Source organism: Ptychodera flava, chromosome 20 (genome assembly GCF_041260155.1).
Source record: "Ptychodera flava strain L36383 chromosome 20, AS_Pfla_20210202, whole genome shotgun sequence".
Taxonomy (NCBI): Eukaryota; Metazoa; Hemichordata; class Enteropneusta; family Ptychoderidae; genus Ptychodera; species Ptychodera flava.
This window is the reverse complement of record NC_091947.1, coordinates 4,575,627-4,594,178: the sequence shown is the minus strand read 5'-3', so window position 1 is coordinate 4,594,178 and position 18,552 is coordinate 4,575,627. Positions and strand designations below refer to the sequence as shown.

The window sequence follows — 18,552 nt, the reverse complement described above, 5'->3', positions numbered from 1 at the left end:
GCCAATAGAGCTAGAGGTCTGATTTTTGGTATATACGGATAACTTAGCAATACAATTTTTTGACAAAGAATATTCATGTACCTCAGTTCTTGCATTGTATATAACTCAGTAACCACAAGTACTACACCCTTCATATATATGGTAGGATGGGACACCTTATGACACCACATATTGTACTTCATTTATTATGCGCATACCTAATTTTGAGCGAGCCAATAGAGCTAGAGGTCTGATTTTTGGTATATAGGGATAACTTAGCAATACAATTTTTTTGACAAAATGTCACGTGACCTCGGTGACCTTTGACCTCAAATATACATATTTGTCCATAACTCAGTAACCACAAGTGCTACACCCTTCATGTATGGTATGATGGGACACCTTATGACACCACATATTGTACTTCATTTATTATGCGCATACCTAATTTTGAGCGAGCCAATAGAGCTAGAGGTCTGATTTTTGGTATATAGGGATAACTTAGCAATACAATTTTTTTGACAAAAGGTCACGTGACCTCTGTGACCTTTGACCTCAAATATACATATTTGTCCATAACTCAGTAACCACAAGTGCTACACCTTCATGTATGGTATGATGGACACCTTATGAAGCAACATATTGTACTTCATTTATTATGCGCATATCTAATTTTGAGCAAGCCAATAGAGCTAGAGGTCTGATTTTTGGTATATAGGGATAACTTAGCAATACAATTTTTTTGACAAAATGTCACGTGACCTCGGTGACCTTTGACCTCAAATATACATATTTGTCCATAACTCAGTAACCACAAGTGCTACACCCTTCATGTATGGTATGATGGGACACCTTATGACACCACATATTGTACTTCATTTATTATGCGCATACCTAATTTTGAGCGAGCCAATAGAGCTAGAGGTCTGATTTTTGGTATATAGGGATAACTTGACAAAATGTCACATGACCTCGGTGACCTTTGACCTCAAATATACATATTTGTCCATAACTCAGTAACCACAAGTGCTACACCCTTCATGTATGGTATGATGGGACACCTTATGACGCCACATATTGTACCTCATTAATTATGCACATATCTAATTTTGAGCGAGCCAATAGAGCTAGAGGTCTGATTTTTGGTATATAGGGATAACTTAGCAAAACAATTTTTTTGACAAAATGTCACGTGACCTCGATGACCTTTGACCTCAAATATACATATTTGTCCATAACTCAGTAACCACAAGTTGTATACCCTCCATTTTGATAGGATATTAGACCTTAAGATGTCACATCTTGTACTCATTTATAATGCGCATATGTATTTCTTGGCTGGCCAATACTGCTAGAGGTCTGATCTTTTTTCCCGATTTAGAACCATAACTTAGACATGCCTCATGTGTTTCAAATTGGGAACAACGACATAGACCTATGTGCCCATAGATCTCAACATATACACTCCAGTGATACTTCTTAATGACAACATTTTCCTGCCCCATCAAGACTAATACTCCTATTACAAGTGGGGACTATGTCATTGTAAATGACTTGTTGAGTAAATGGTTGTATCACAGTATTCAATATATCTAATTCTGTACTTTTTCCATTTTATATTCTGAATAAATACATTAAACATATTTCACTGTCTCCAGTACATTACATTTAAGTATTTTCACTTCATGCACTTTATCCCTTTCACACATGTTCAAATATCTGACCAGAGAACAAACACTAGATAGTCCAGGATGGGAGCTACAGAGTCATTGACGCTATTTTTCATGATTCAATCAGAGATACTACTATTACTACTTACAGTAAGAGGACCTAAACTGCAGATCCACATTACACTGAACAGAGATGCAGCCTCAAAACTAGTGGTTGTTCACAAATATTCATGACAATTAATATTCATGACTAAATTGTCTACATCTATACTTTTCATGCATAAACAGAAGTTCAGTTTCTACTTCACGTAAATTGGAATTGGGTGATTCCAACCACATTATATCTAAAACAGTGTATGTCTTGTCACAGAAAAGTGCAAACCTACACATACAAAATTAGAAAAATAGCGTCTCCAATCCTACTAAATACAAAGGACATAGCGCTTGCGTTTACTTATTTATTGATATAAACATATATTTTAGGTAAAAGGTCATCGAGGTCACATAATATTTGGTCAAAAAATTTCTCTCCTATAGTTATCCCTATATACCAAAAATCAGACATCCAGCTCTATTGGCTTGCTCAGAATGAGATATGTGCATAATTAATGAGGTACAGTATGTGGTGTCATAAGGTGTCCCATCATACCAAATATGAAGGGTGTAGCACTTGTGGTTACTGAGTAATGGTCAAATATGTATATTTGAGGTCAAAGGTCACCGAGGTCACGTGACATTTTGTCAAAAAATTGTATTGCTAAGTTATCCCTATATACCAAAAAACAGACCTCTAGCTCTATTGGCTCGCTCAAAATTAGATATGCACATAATTAATGAGGTACAATATGTGGCGTCACAAGGTGTCCCATCATACCATACATGAAGGGTGTAGCACTTGTGGTTACTGAGTTATGGACAAATATGTATATTTGAGGTCAAAGGTCACCGAGGTCACGTGACATTTTGTCAAAAAACTGTATTGCTAAGTTATCCCTATATACCAAAAATCAGACCTCTAGCTCTATTGGCTCGCTCAAAATTAGATATGTGCATAATTAATGAGGTACAATATGTCGTGTCATAAGTTGTCCCATCATACCAAATATGAAGGGTGTAGCACTTGTGGTTAGGGACGGACCATTAGATCTTGGGAGGGGGGGGTGGTCAAAAACAGAAAAAAAAAATTTTCAGAGCAGAAAGTTAGGAAAAAAAAAATCTTCAAACTAGTTTGCAAAATAAAAAAAAAATAAATCAGAAGACAAAGGCGTAAAAAAAAAATCTGCAAAAGTCTTTAAAATTTTGAATTTTTTTAGATTTTACCGACAGAAGAAGCAACTTTCTGTATTTTTTAGTACATCCTCCAGGCACATTTTTAATTGTGATTTATACATTTAGAGTGACTGTATCCCGTATACTGGAAGTTGTGATTACCTTAGCTTTTCAGGACTTTTGTATTCTGATCACTTGAAAATTATGAAATTATAGAGCCTGTTTTCTACTTGTTTCCTGCGTACAAACCAAGCAGGTACACTAGGTAAAACATTGAAACTATGGTATGGTTGTCAAGACAGAAAGTTGTATTTGCCTTTTAGATCAAGGTAAACAGATGCAGGCCACATCAGTTTCATTTTTTTCACAGCATTTTATTGCAATGATGAATGCAAGAATGGGTGAACAAGTAGAAACACGTCAATAATGATAAAACAACATATCAAGTCATTATGTATTATTTGCTTTTAAAAAGGCATTTTCAATTCTTTTTTCTCAAAAAAACAGCCTCAAAAAACAACAGCAACACATTTTAACATTCAACAATACACTACGTAGAATGCCATCTATCCAACAAATCCCAACACAAAAACACACAAAAGGGTTGAACTTTGAAAGTTTCTCATAGCAAATACTGAATAAATCTGCATGAATAATCGTTTTTGTGTAGCAAATTTCAAAGAAATTGGACAAGCCCTTCAGAGAATACAGATTTTTTTACCATGAATGGCATAAATTGCCCTAAAAAGACAAATATTGAAATTTCAACACATCTATACACATCCAATCAATTGGACATGCTGTTACAGCGAAATAGATGTTTTGATCAAAAAAGTGCATCAATTGCTCTAAAAACACAAATATGCAAATTCAACTATATTATTTAGCTTATTTTAGCTTCTCAGCTTGTCAAAATCAATTGTAAATCATGAGATATGCATGATGTTTGGTGGGGTGAATGTTGGCATTTCACCACGCAGTAGAAAGGGAAGCCAGGAAACCAAAAATAGTCAATTTTCAAAACTTATAGGAAGCTACTAAGGAGCAAGAAGACCATGTTTCAGAGGAAGATGTGTTATCCGAAAAAAATGCTCCCAAAGTGCCACCAAATAACACCATTTTTATCTCTATTTTTCAAAAGCTCGTACGGCAGGAGGGGGAACCCCCTCCTGACCTCCCCCCCCCGCAAATCTCTCTCCCCAAGTGCCACCATATAACACCATTTTAATCTCTATTTTTCAAAAGCTCCAACAGCAGCAAGGGGACACCCCTCTCCTGACCTCCCCCCCCCTGTGACCGCTTCGTGGCCGCTTGTGGTGCTTGGCACCACATCTTTGCCCTCTTTATCTTCAGACAGCGACGAACTAAAAAAAAATTATAAATCTGAAAATTTACTCTGAAAAAAAAATTTGCACAGCTAATCTCAATTGGAAAAAAAAAATTTCAGAAATTTACAATAGTAAAAAAAAAATTTTCACAATTTCATTGTGACCACCCCCCTCCCAAGGTCTAATGGTCCATCCCTTACTGAGTTATGGACAAATATGTATATTTGAGGTCAAAGGTCACTGAGGTCACATGACATTTTGTCAAAAAAACTGTATTGCTAAGTTATCCCAAAAAAATTCATGAAAAATAGCAAGTCCAAGATACTGACCCAAGATGTCCGCAGACATTTCAGGTCAGCCAAAAGTACTTACATGCTAATTTTTCATGTAATCTGCTCAGTGGTTATTGAGTTTTTTCAATTTTGTCTGTTTTTACATTTTTTCACTTAATTTGCATATTTTTGGCAATGACAACTTCATTTGAATAAAATCTCATCTACAGCCCATCATCCATGTACACACCAAATATCAAGATGAAATGTGCAGCGGTTTTGGAGTTTTTGATGTTGACGGACAGACATACAGACATACAGACATACATACATACAGACAGTTCCCTAGCCTATAAGAATAGCTTCCATTGCCATATATACATATGGCTATGGGAGCTAAAAATTTAATTGCAGGCATTTTACATGATATATGCTTGTGAACCTATTGTCAATACAAACAGCTACATTCCTTTATTTACATATTCTGGCTAACTATTTTACGAATGACATACTGTACACGTATAGTACAAAGTTGAACATTAACATCCATAATGAATTATTATCTTTGGGGTATTACACAAACAACCTTCTGATAAAATTTGCACAAATTGGAGTCAATTATGCATCAAATTAGCTGTGGAAACGCAGCTATCTGTTGGCGGGGTAGCGGGCATTGCTATGCGGGTCAAAGGTCAACCCCGCCACGGATAGCTGCGGGCCAACTGCCATCGAAAGTGGGTCTATTACGACGACACAACATGTATCGGAACTTTGAACGGCAAAATAAACCAAAGTGAGCGTAATTCAATAAAATGACCTATACCTGCCTGAATTCTGATTATTGCTCATTCCCTAACTCCTTTTGTGAACAAAATTTCTGGTTCGTTTACGTAATTCGGGAACTTTGACTTCTATTGATATGCTAATAGGATCTGACCGACCGTCACGCTATTCACGTTCAAACGAGCGACATTCTTATTAGCATATCGATAGAAGTCAAAGTTCCCTGCTGGAGTGAAAATCTTGAGTACTCCTTGGAAAATCGGCCGAATTGCGTAAACGAACCAGAAATTTTGTTGTCTCGAATTGTCACTGGCATCAGACTTTCGCCGATTTGTTTCATTGAGTCTTTTCAATCAGTGAAACACAACGCGACGGTTGAACGCTGATATGGTAGGCCTATCCGACTTGGCGCTGATATGGTGCCGGGCGATAAATTCCAGACAAATTATCCTCTTTAACAGAATGCTGTGCACCTGCATAGAGGTGTATCCAGATATCTCGAATTTCGATACTTAAACTTGAGTTAAGTTGCTTCAACTTTAAAGGTTGAGGGAAAGTATTGCCAAACGATGTTTTACATCGATCAAACTTTTTCTAAATGAACAATCAAGAAATAAAACATGAACCTGGACAACTTTACACATCACATCGTAATCTTTACAAAAGATCGTTTCTGAATCAGTTACTTGGTTTCACACCGTCGCGCGTGAAATAAAACTTGAATTTGTACAACTTTAAACATCACATGGTATTATTTAAGCTGTAGAAAAATGGCCTATTTGTGGTTTTACATTTGAAACTCTCGACAGCTCAGTCGTAAAGTTAAGTGTTGGAATTAAACAATCTCGGAAATCTAGCTGCAAATTTTTTTTATATATTTGCACTGTCGATCTTGCCGTTTGATCCATGGGGAGACAGCTGGTATCAGTCACCGTGTGGTATCAGTTATACCACCGTTGACATATTCATATAGACCCCGGGCAACGAACTCGCTCCCTCCAGATCATATTACACCCATAGATCCCAATCAGAACACCTGCACTTAAAGTTTAGGTTTTACTTACGAAAACATTTCTTGAAAATCTATGGAAAAAACTTTATATTAAACAGTTATTTCAACATTTGGTGATACATTTAACATGATATGTAATAAAATTTCATAAAACATAAATTTAGAAGGTCGTATTTTGTTTGATAAGAAGGCATGTTGCAGGTTTCGATCTGTTCAACCCCATATCAGTGTAAACAGTTCCACTAATAGGATCTGACCGATGGTTACGCCATTCACGTTCGAACGAGCGACATCCTTATTAGCATATCAATAGAAGTCAAAGTTCCCTGCTGGAGTGAAAATCTTGAGTACTCCTTGGAAAATCGGCCGAATTACGTAAACGAACCAGAAATTTTGTTCACAAAAGGAGTTAGGGAATGAGCAATAATCAGAGTTCAGGCAGGTATAGGCAGGGCTTGACAATTCCTACCGCCCTACACCCGGGACAAGTGAAATTTACGTTCGGGCAAGTCAAAATAAAATCTGGTCGCCCGCCGGACAAGTTGTTCATACAACTTCTGGCGCAATCAACGCGAACCTAAGTTGTGGTTTGTGCACGTGCCGCCCGATTTGCGTTCACACAAAATAAATGTCAATCACCAGGGAAAGACACTAAGGGTGTCCGATTGCCCGGGGCAAGTGAAAGTCGCGTTCGGGCAAGTGAACCTCCGATGCCACTTGCCCGACGGGACAAGTGAAAAAAATAATACCTAGAAATCGAATTCACGAGAGCGATTTTCTGGTGAGGGAACACGGACTTAAACAACAAAAAATTTTCGTTATGTCATTGTGAACATTTCCATAAGATTTTTCATAAAATTGCATGAAGAGTTGATGAAAAGAATCATGTAATCGTTTTCAATAAAATGCAGTTCAAACAATACCACCGGTTAAATACCGTACGCGGATTTTGCATATGAAAAGCTGTTCAGCTGGTGGAGCGTACGTTCACCAAAGTTCATTGCATTGACTGTGAGGTTACGGTGTCTCAAAATATGTTGATACGGTAAAAAAAGAAACACACAGCGGTTTTTGTGCTTTGTATGAACGTTTATAATGATATAAAAATAAAGTCCAGTGGTGAAAAATCACCACAAAAAAAGGAGTTTTACTAAACATACTCTTCAATGTTAACTTGAAAGTGACAGTGAGTGGCATCGTGGCAAGACCACATGCAATGAAAGTCATGAGCAAGCTTTGGTGTCAACGGGTCCAGTCTTTGAATTTTCAATGAACACTGACTTAATTTTCAGGTCAATAAGCTAAAAGTTACTTGTCCGTGGCGACCAACCTCTCTGTTTGTGAATTTTCCCATTCTAAAATGACTGTCAAGAAGCAATTGGAGCGAGTTTGACATCGAGAAATTCATCTTTCAAGACACATAGAAAACCACCGGCGCCGTAGGTTGTTGGTTTAAATTCTATTTAGTCTGCGCATGAGCATTAAAAAGACCACCTAGGTTATTAGAAAAACATAGGATACTGGTATAGTGCAATGGTAATCCAAACTTCATAGGGCTTGTGTATGATGTCACAGTGTTGGCGCTAGGAATTTTTTCATTGTAGCCACAGTCTGTTAGTGTGGCTAAAATGATCAAATTTTTTTTAGCCACAAGCAATTTTATTAGCCACACCCAACAAATCAATTTCACATACAAATTGCACAAACCCTATTTACAATAACGTTTGTTCTTTGTTATCGAAATGTTGGGCCAGGGCTGTTGCCAATTTTATAGTTGCAGATAATAGTGACCAGAGCACAGTAAAACTCCAGGTCCTTTGTGAAAGTTGTCTGTCCTTCAATTAAAAGAAATATTTATTAAACAAAAATTGGTCGTAACTTCCTTTCAGATCTATATTTCATGAATGCTGGTGAATAAATTGACCCCTCTCTTTATAGACAGGGACAAACAAACTTTTGTTAACTTTTATGATGACACAAACAACAAATAGGTCTACTAGAGTTCTTGGAACAAAACTTGCACAACATATCATGAAAAAATCATCGAAGTCATAATTGTCATTGGCCATAATTGTTCCTCTTTTTTATTTCTTACATGATTTTAAAACTGCTGTATATACCGTTATCTGGTGATCTTCACAAAATTACAGTGATTGCCTGACTATGCAAAGCATTTCCAAAAAGTATCAAAGAAAACTATTGGTAGTAAAAAATTGCTTAGGTTTTAAGACTTAAGGTTTTGAAAATAGATGAAATTCGCAAAGTCAGTGAAAAATCAAAAGAGCAGTTCGACAGTACGACAAATCTATGATCAACCGACTCATCTCAGATCTGTAGTCCCTCATTTATACTTCCATGCACAGACAAAAACCTTGTGCTTGCTGTAATTTGTTCGACCATGGTCTAGGACCGTGGTTCGTCTGTCTTTGTTCTTTTCATGGTGGTTTTCTTATTTCCTTATTTTTTGTAAATTAGAAGCTTTTTTAAACAAAGTTACTTTCCCAGCTGAGAACAATCAATAAACTCTTTGTAGTTTGCAACCGTAGCTGCCCGCAAGCCGCATCGCATCGTACCGTGCATTCGTAAAACATTTGCATTGTTTGGGTGTCTCGAAACTACCCACACCGTACATGGACCCAGGGTATACAAACTGGGGATCTTGAAACTTTTTCGCGCATGCTCATTTTCGCCCTGGGCAAAGTCCAACGCCATCACTTCAGTCTCATGCTCAAGAACTCTGCCGTTGATCATCTATGGCGCGTAATCCATGCCAAAATTAATACCTTACATTTTGAGCCAAACTTCATTCAACTCTCGCTCAGTGCGACCCAACTGTGGCCACCTTCATTCTGCTCTCGCTCAATGCGATTCAACTCTCGCTCAGTGCGACCCAACTGTGGCCACCTTCATTCGGCTCTCGCTCAATGCGATTCAACTCTCGCTCAGTGCGACCGTACTGTGGCCACCTTCGGCTCTCGCTCAGCGCGACCAAAATGTGGCCACCTTCATTCGGCCCTCGCTCAGTGCTATTCAACTCTCGCTCAGTGCGACCCAACTGTGGCCACCTTCATTCGGCTCTCGCTCAGCGCGACCCAACTGTGGCCACCTTCATTCGGCTCTCGCTCAGTGCGATTCAACTCTCGCTCAGTGCGACCCAACTGTGGCCACCTTCATTCGGCTCTCGCTCAGTGCGACCCAACTGTGGCCACCTTCATTCGGCTCTCGCTCAGTGCGACCCAACTGTGGCCGACTTCATTTGGCTCTCGCTCAGCGCGACCCAACTGTGGCACCTTCATTCGGCTCTCGCTCAGTGCGATTCAACTCTCGCTCAGTGCGACCCAACTGTGGCCACCTTCATTCGGCTCTCGCTCAGTGCGACCCAACTGTGGCCACCTTCATTCGGCTCTCGCTCAGTGCGACCCAACTGTGGCCGACTTCATTTGGCTCTCGCTCAGTGCGACCCAACTGTGGCCAACTTCATTTAACTATCGCCCAATTCCATCCAATATTGTCGCCAACCTATCCAACTTTCACGAAACTCAATGCGACTCGTGTAATGCATTCGCTTTCCGCCGCGACTCGTTTGAATCATGCTCCCTAGATTACCTTTGAAGCTCAACTCATTTGATGACTCTGCATTCGTCTTGCTTTTTGAGCTGAACGCATTCGTGTCGGGGGATATTCCGTGTTTGGGGGGGCTTGGTTGGGGCGAACCATTTTTGAAATGGGCGCCACAGCATGCGATTCAAATGAAGACACTTTTGAGTTGAAACAAATCACACGTGATTTAGAGTCCATTGCATTTACTTTACTTATGTGAAGGTGATTCTATGTTATGTTATCGACTCTGATTTTACTTCAAATTGACCGTGCCAGAATGTGGTTCATGGCAGCCAACCCATCATTAAAGTGACCAACTTTGCCATACTACACGAGACGTCACAGGGCATCATAGTGACGTCACATGACGTCATTAATATATTCATATGTTTTCTGTCATTGTCCTGGGGGATCCAAATATTCAACCCAAAAGTCTGTTGCGGAAGTCCAGATTTACAGTTCCAATTATCACGTCGTCTAGCTATATAAATAATTCTGTTGTCTTCAATGGACTAGGAGTTCGTTCGCGCAAATATTGTTTCCAATAAACCAAGCGACGGTATACCGCTCAATTTCGACTACATCCCTTTAGAAAAATTTAATTATTTTGTATTACATTTTTATTACCACAAATGTGATGTAAATTCTCCATTTACAAGCAAACAAAATTATTATTATTATTATTATTATTATTATTATTATTATTATTTTATGCTCTCGCTATCACTCGTGCATATGTCGTGAATTGGTCAAAATCTCGATGTATACCGTTGCTGGGTGTGCTTTATTGCTTAAATATTTAATACCGATTATTAGTCTAAGAATAAAATGATGTCATTCTTCCCATACCCGTTGTATTTAACAGAGTTTCTAATTCTGTTTTGATTTTTTGATTTTTCTCCCCTTTACAGTAATTTTATTCTCAATGTACTATTTCCCTAACCAACTGTAGGCCTACTGTGTAAGTCTTCTCATTCAAATGTCCTTAAACTTCATAATATTAGATGACCCATTTTTTAATGATATGAATATTGTCTGTTAATTACAATAGAATCATAGTACCAAAGATATTGCTTTGAAAGCTGTTTCCGAAGTTACGAGTCACATTGAGTTTCGTGAAAGTTGGATAGGTTGGCGACAATATTGATGGAATTGGGCGATAGTTAAATGAAGTTGGCCACAGTAGGGTCGCACTGAGCGAGAGCCGAATGAAGTCGGCCACAGTTGGGTCGCACTGAGCGAGAGCCGAATGAAGGTGGCCACAGTTGGGTCGCACTGAGCGAGAGTTGAATCGCATTGAGCGAGAGCCGAATGAAGGTGGCCACAGTTGGGTCGCACTGAGCGAGAGCCGAATGAAGGTGGCCACAGTTGGGTCGCACTGAGCGAGAGCCGAATGAAGGTGGCCACAGTTGGGTCGCACTGAGCGAGAGTTGAATCGCATTGAGCGAGAGCCGAATGAAGGTGGCCACAGTTGGGTCGCACTGAGCGAGAGTTGAATGAAGGTGGCCACAGTTGGGTCGCACTGAGCGAGAGTTGAATCGCATTGAGCGAGAGCCGAATGAAGGTGGCCACAGTTGGGTCGCACTGAGCGAGAGTTGAATGAAGTTTGGCTCAAAATGTAAGGTATTAATTTTGGCATGGATTACGCGCCATAGATCATCGGTCGTCGACGTACAACAGAGCAACGAATTATTTTGTTCAAAGGCTAGATATTTGAATGACTGAATATTTCGATAATTTGACTGATCTAAGGGTTATTTTGATTCGTTAAAAGTGACAGAACCGGCGTGATTAACGATGATGCACGCTGTTTTGAATACGCGTTGTGCTGCTATGCTGGTGTGAACTCAAATTACCCTTCACGCTTGCACCCTGACGCGACGTACACGTACGTGATGTACGTGGTTAAATGTTTCGTACGATGCTTGCAGCGTTTATGCTAAAAAATTTGGATAGCGGAAAATAACGTACACGTATATGTAAAAACGACTAGTTGTTAGTATAGTAGGCTACATAAATAATCCAGTACATATTTTGGATCGATCACCATAAACACCCGCACGTCGAAATTCTTGGTCCTTCGGGAAAACAGTCGGTCTGGGATCGCGGACTGACGCGACTTTCGAAGACAACGTCTTGGGTCAATTATCCCACACCGCACCCGTTCACGAGCTTTCGCCACGCGTGGCGAAGGCGTAGCAATTTTTTCGCCACAACGGACATTTATTCGCAATTTGCGACTGTGGCGAACGTTAGCGCGAACCCTGTGTCAGCGCAGTAAAAACATGACAAAGAAGTACATTATTTTTCAGAAGCTTCAAAACATTCCTTTATAGCTACAGATTTTTTTTCTTTCTGTATATATAAGTTAAAACTTTTAACTGCAAAAATACTTTGAAGGTACAATTAAAATGGCTGTTATTATTTGTACATTAAGACCTAAGAAAGAAAACATACAAACATATGAACTGTTAGAATTTTTTCTATGAATATGAAAGCCCACTAGCTGTAAATCTTGAAATTTGTTGACCTAAAAAGGCTTCCTATTTTTTCTGGTTTTCTTTAAATTCTACCCATTAATAGGATATAGTCTTTTGCAGCTTTAGAAAACATTCTTTAGTGAAAAATTGGACAAGTAAATTTACATTTTAACCATTATTTTGATTTCCCACCATACTACAAAGAAAACAAAACATTTTTGTCCCAGTTGAAAACATTCAACACTATGCATTACATTGGACTACTCTGTTGTTTCCGTGAATATTCAAATGCATATATGCACAGTGTACACTGTTTTTTGCTATGTTTGCATTGGGTGCCATTTTACGTTTGGGCACACATTATTTTTCTTGTTCAAAATTGCACATGCAGTCTCACTGGGAAGTTAACAATACTTGTATTCCAACCCCTCAAAGAGCACATTCCCAAAATCTTGTTTTAGTTCAGAAGTAAGGGAGGAGGTCATTTTCAAACAGGCGGTACCTCGCGCGGATTCCGGGGTATCCCGCTCATACGTTTACCTCGGTGATTACCGCACCTCAGGTGCCGTGAATATTCATGACGAACTCATTACCGCAGGCTGGAGTTGGGCCATTCACACCTTTTTTTTAGTCCATTTTGCTCTAATGATCGAGGTATCTCCGCGGCATTAAAACGTCCGCGGTAAGTCCGCGGGAATTAAAAAGCTGGGAGGGGTGACGGCTGTGCTGCAGTTTACGAAAATCAACCTGATTTTTTTTCTTACTTTGCGCGATAGTTGGAGGGACGTGCTGGTTATTTTTAGCCGCAGACGTTCAACACTCGTCGAAGGGTCTCAAATTTCGAAACAAAAGATCAAAGGTCAAAGGGTTGAAAACTTGTAGCAATTTTACTGCCATCTATACATTTTCGCCTACAAATTACTATCGTAACTGATCATATATTACCCACCACATTTCACTGAAATGCTCAATAAAATGTTAAATAAAATTTTCAATAAAATATTAACTGAAGCAAAACAATGGATTGAAGCTCTGTATTCAAGATTTTACAGAACAAGGTAGAACAAGGTAGGTATGCTCCGGGTTTTAAACGTTGAGCAAACAGAAAAATGTGTTTTACAAAAATAACCTCGAAATATTTTTCATTTTCTAATTGGAAATTAGTGTTTTTTACGTTGTTTGCATTGTCGTTTTCCAAGTATGATTGAGAAATTTAACATACCAGCTAGCGTGACTGCCTTGAAATTTATTTACGAATCTGGTCGAGAGCAAGTCAAATAATATACTGATTCTATGCATAAAATTTGACAAGCTCTGCAAAATGCCGCAGTGGCAAACTGATCAAAGTCATGATCGCTCATGCTGTAATGCTGCCAGCTGACTGATGTCAACAGTAGACAAACATGTTTAATACGTATCCTTTGCCTATGACAAGTATTTAACGTCAGTTTTCAGGGTAATGTCATTATTAGGGCAAAATTCGAACGCTGACATGCTCCCGATTTCTACATTTCTACAAGCTTTTCTGTGTCCGATCTCCCTGAACTTGCATTTGATTTCATCATGTTGAATAACGCTTCACCGTCTATGTAGTGATTTATTTTCGATGTCTTTCTCCGTCTGCTCCTGGTCGTTTCTGAATCCTATGTACGTTTTTTTTAGATTCCCTCGCAAATACGCTCCGATACATATTTATTCTGTCTGAAATAGTGGGCCCGAACACGGCCTTCTAGACTATCTTACGACCAAAGGAAGTGTATTGTTTGCACGCTTCCTCTCGATCAGACATAAGGCAAGCTAAATATTTTGATAACAACGGAACGGGACTTGTTTTAGTTGATATATTACGACAAATGGTGACGAAATTTGAAGTATCAACGAAGGGTCCCGCACAACCATCGCAACATGCTGCCGACGCGTCTCACTGAACAACAATAACTGCCCTGGCACGAACAGTTCAGACAATGCAATCGCGATATCGGTGAACCTGTTGCTATCAGCGTAGTACTAGTACCGCGATCAGCGAAAGTGTATGCTGGGAATCGCTCTCGAGGTCAACCGGTAACCTTGCTTTCCCGACTACAGTCCGAATTATTCCGACGTTCACGTCGGGTATAGCTTACCATAGGACTAACGATACGCCCACGAATAGCCGACCATTTCCGAATGAAGCCGACGTTTGTTTCGCTCAAACACGGAAGAGAAAGTCGACGTGTCTTTGGAAAGTCGGAAAGAAAGAACCGAAAACTCTCATTCATCAGATCGTACGCTGTTTGACGGACCCACGCGTCCGCTAAAAAGGGAGAGTGGCGCACTGAGTGTGGAAGTCAATAAAGTTGCTTCAACACATTTGATATTTGACAAACTGTTAACGATGTTATAGGTGTGACCGGCGTTTATCCCGTTTTGAACAAAAAACAAATGAAAGTGTTACATTGCCAAACAATAAATACGCTGAAGAAGACAGGCCACCTGACAACGCCGGGGGGGGGGGGGGGGGGGGGGGGGGGGGGGGGGAGGTAGTCGGCTGAACGCAAAGATGATAATCATTGTAGGGTTTCATTCATTTTTTTCTGAGGAATGATGCTGAAGCATTCACAGTATTTTGACTGTCATGAAGGCAGTATCCAAAGACTCGGGGCGTTTAAACAGAATGTACGCTACAATTGATTAATTGAGTCTATTCAACGTATGTCGCTACTAAACACTGGCAATGCACTGATGCAGACTTCGTGCGAAGTATTGTAGACATCAGTGATACAAATTAGTGTTGCAGGGTTGACGAGTTCAACGCCCTCTCCGCAGTCAGTCTCAGGTTCAACAAAGAAAAGTCGATTTCACATGTCCCCTGATGACGCAGTGCCTCGCGAGGGCCGTGTTTTGAACTAGAAAAAAAAGACAGAGTTGAAACCGACCGCCACAACGAGCCAGCATCACCAGATGTTGAAACGGTTATAACGCGGCCCAAATTCCAGTTAAACTTACCGAATAAACGAGACAAGAACTTGTCTAATTTAAAAGCAAACTGCAAAAAGTGGGCAGGTTTTCGCGAAGCTCGACGGCAAAATCTATGAGGAAACATATCCACGGTTTAATAGTTCAGCCATGTATCTGATAAGTTAAAAAAATGACGTCGCTACCATAACAGTACAGCACTACAACATTTAATAATTACACTACCGTCAAATAACATCAGCAGATAGTCAAAATAACCAATATTTGTCGCGATATTTTCGGATCTTACGACCAACCAGAGGAGATCTGGGGTTGTCCAGTCTTGACCTCGGAATTGCAGCGGAAATATTTCCCAAACCCGATGTCGCCGTCACACGTAGTCAAAAACGGTCTGTTCACATCTAGTCTGTTCGCATCTAATCTCGTGCCGAATAAAATATGTCGCTAAGTTTCGATGAAATTGCCATTTTAACATTTGTTGTAGATCGCTGGCTGATCCGGATATCGGGGTTTTCTCCCTCTCTCTTTGTTGCAAGTGCAACACATCGGCATCGTGAAGCAACACACAGAGCACCTACGGTTTATTTGACGGGATCACAGAAAACTGATTACATTATTACTTCGAGTGGCATCTAAATACAACCCCGTGAATCTTTGAATAACATCGGGATGTGTAGAAACATAACAGATCGAACGGGATCGGGATCGGGAACCTGAGTTGTCGGATCGAAGTAACGTACATTCAAAGTTCAAAGTTCGTGCATGTCCTTTTTTTTTAATACCACGTCGCACGCTCCCGATTCTGAGAAATTTTCTTGGGACCATACTTCTATCACAACATGTTCCTCGCCACCCAAACAAGCTTCTGTGTTCAAATTTTTGAAAGGGAAAAAGATAGCTCCGATCTCGGGTGTTCAAATAAATAACCGCTATCTTGTTTATTAACATAGTAAAGTTGGTAAGCTTATGCATTACTAAAACCATGACGTAAAGTTTCGCACTGGGGAAAATTTTAACGTAAGCTGTAGAGTTTATTATTGCTTCAGAACTTTAATATTGTTCAACAAATAGACCTTTAGCTGTAAGAAAGAAAACATACTTACATTACCAGCATTTTTACGTCAAGTTATACCATGGTCTCTTTCTTTTCAACATCACGTTTCTTTGTGATCAGTGATGTCATTTTTATTTTAGAAATATGATCAACTGCCCGATGTTACAGTCGGGAAATAGTACAGTTTTAAAACTGCGAGCATCTTTCCAATCGGCGTACACATTATTGGTGGAACCGAAAATATTTACATTAAAGACTTCCGCATGCCCTTGGATCACCATATCTGTACATGCAATGCTACATTGTTGCAGAAGTTTTTTGCACATTTTTGTGTGCGTGTTTGTTGCAATTTTTCTAGGTCACTTCGACAGACAGTACGCATTGAAAAGTCCCGAGCGCGATTTCTAATTTAAGAACGCGTTTTAGGAAGTGCCAGATGACCGTTTTAGGATCCCAGGAGGACATGCAATCTGATTCGTTCAACAATAGACACTAATGTCACTCAACCTAAATTGCGGTCGACCTCTTCAGACCCCGGTAAAAGCCATTACTGATATGACAAGTTGAACACTGTCAGATGACCGTGTGCGAGTCCTTGCTCCTTCGCTGGACTTGTCACAAATCAGCGTTACTGTCGGCAAGATCAGAAGACTACGTCACAGGCTTAAATGACGTGCCAAACGGTGCGGTTTTCCGCGGGACAATTTATGCATGCGAACTCATTAAAAGGCGCTAACTGCTTTACCTCACGTCCCGGCAGGGTAAGAGGGACACCGCGGACTCCGCGCGAGGTACCGCCTGTTTGAAAATGACCTCCTCCCTTAACTCACATAAAGAATGCTATATGATACTGCTAGTGGGGCTTTGATAATTGATTTAATATAAATGAGCCATCCAGCACTCTTAGAAGTGTGAGGAGAACCCTATGAGAATGTCTGACATTTTCTATGATAACATGATAATTTTCAAAACAAAGTGTGTGAAATGAAAACCAATGTTTTAGCTTTTTTCAAACACGTAAATTATACTGGGCAAGTGGTTTTCCAATTCGGGCAAGTGAACCGAACCCCCCACTTGCCGAAGGGCAAGTGGATAAAAAAATAAGTGTCTTTCCCTGATCACTGACTTTTTAGATACAATTGTGACGTTCTTCTGCGACTCACTTGCCGACTCACACAATGTTGCAATTTTTCGATGATCGACATGAAATTGTTTCATCGTCCAATTAAAAAGTCGCTTAAAATTTGGCGTAAACAGCATTTCTTTGTTGTATGCTGACTGCTCCGCCCCAACAAATTAGGTACAAAATTGCAAAACCCAATGCCATAGTGCTTATCGGCGATCGACCGTGCAGAACTTCAAAATCATTTATGCGGCCTCACAAGGTAGACGAACATTGTTGGCAGATAGTTTGTGGAGTGAATGCTGTAAATATGAGTATTTTACCGTAATATTTCCACTAATGCAAACAAGGCATTGTGCATTTTCGCGAGCCAGAGCGTAATTTCCGCTCCGCAGACCTACGCAAAAATCGAGCAAAGTTGTTGCCGTAAAGAGGCATGTAGTTTACGACGATGGGCATTGTGTAACTCTGAGAAACGACATTGTTATGATTTACGAATGCGCCGCAAGGGCCAGCGTGAGTGAGATCGTCTGAAGATCGACAACTAGATGTGACGATAAGTAAGATGTTTCTGACAAAAGATCTAAACATAAGCGTTATGATGAGGAAAAACGCCGTAAATGTTATCTCCCAAAATGGAATTTGGAAAGTACAGTGGCCTTGGTTGAAATATGACGGTTCCAAAATGTTCTGTACGTCATGTCTCAAATACCCCACCATTGCCAAACCATGGAGGTAGGAAGAGACTACCTCCATGGCCAAACCAAGCGAAATGCTTTTCTTGACAGATACGATATGTTCCATGTTGAATCGATAAGGTCTAACGAGTTTAGTCAAGCGCATTTGGACTGTTTGGCGCATCGCAGATGATATCGTAACGGGAACATTGATTGTGGAAATTTTGTGGGTCCCGCTGAGCCCGATAGGGTTTCATTGCCAACAATCCGATCGCATGCACTCGCAATGCGTGAACCGAATGACGACGACCAGCGACAGAAACTGACCAGTCTTTTTAAGACGGCATTTA

General features: G+C 40.0%; 1 protein-coding gene across 1 annotated transcript in view; it reads right to left on the bottom strand.

The window, feature by feature from the left end:
- The window catches only part of LOC139119808 (mucin-5AC-like), a 52,368-nt gene that overhangs the window by 16,176 nt on the left and 17,640 nt on the right, over positions 1-18,552 (bottom strand). The gene's annotated exons all lie outside the window — the stretch shown is intronic.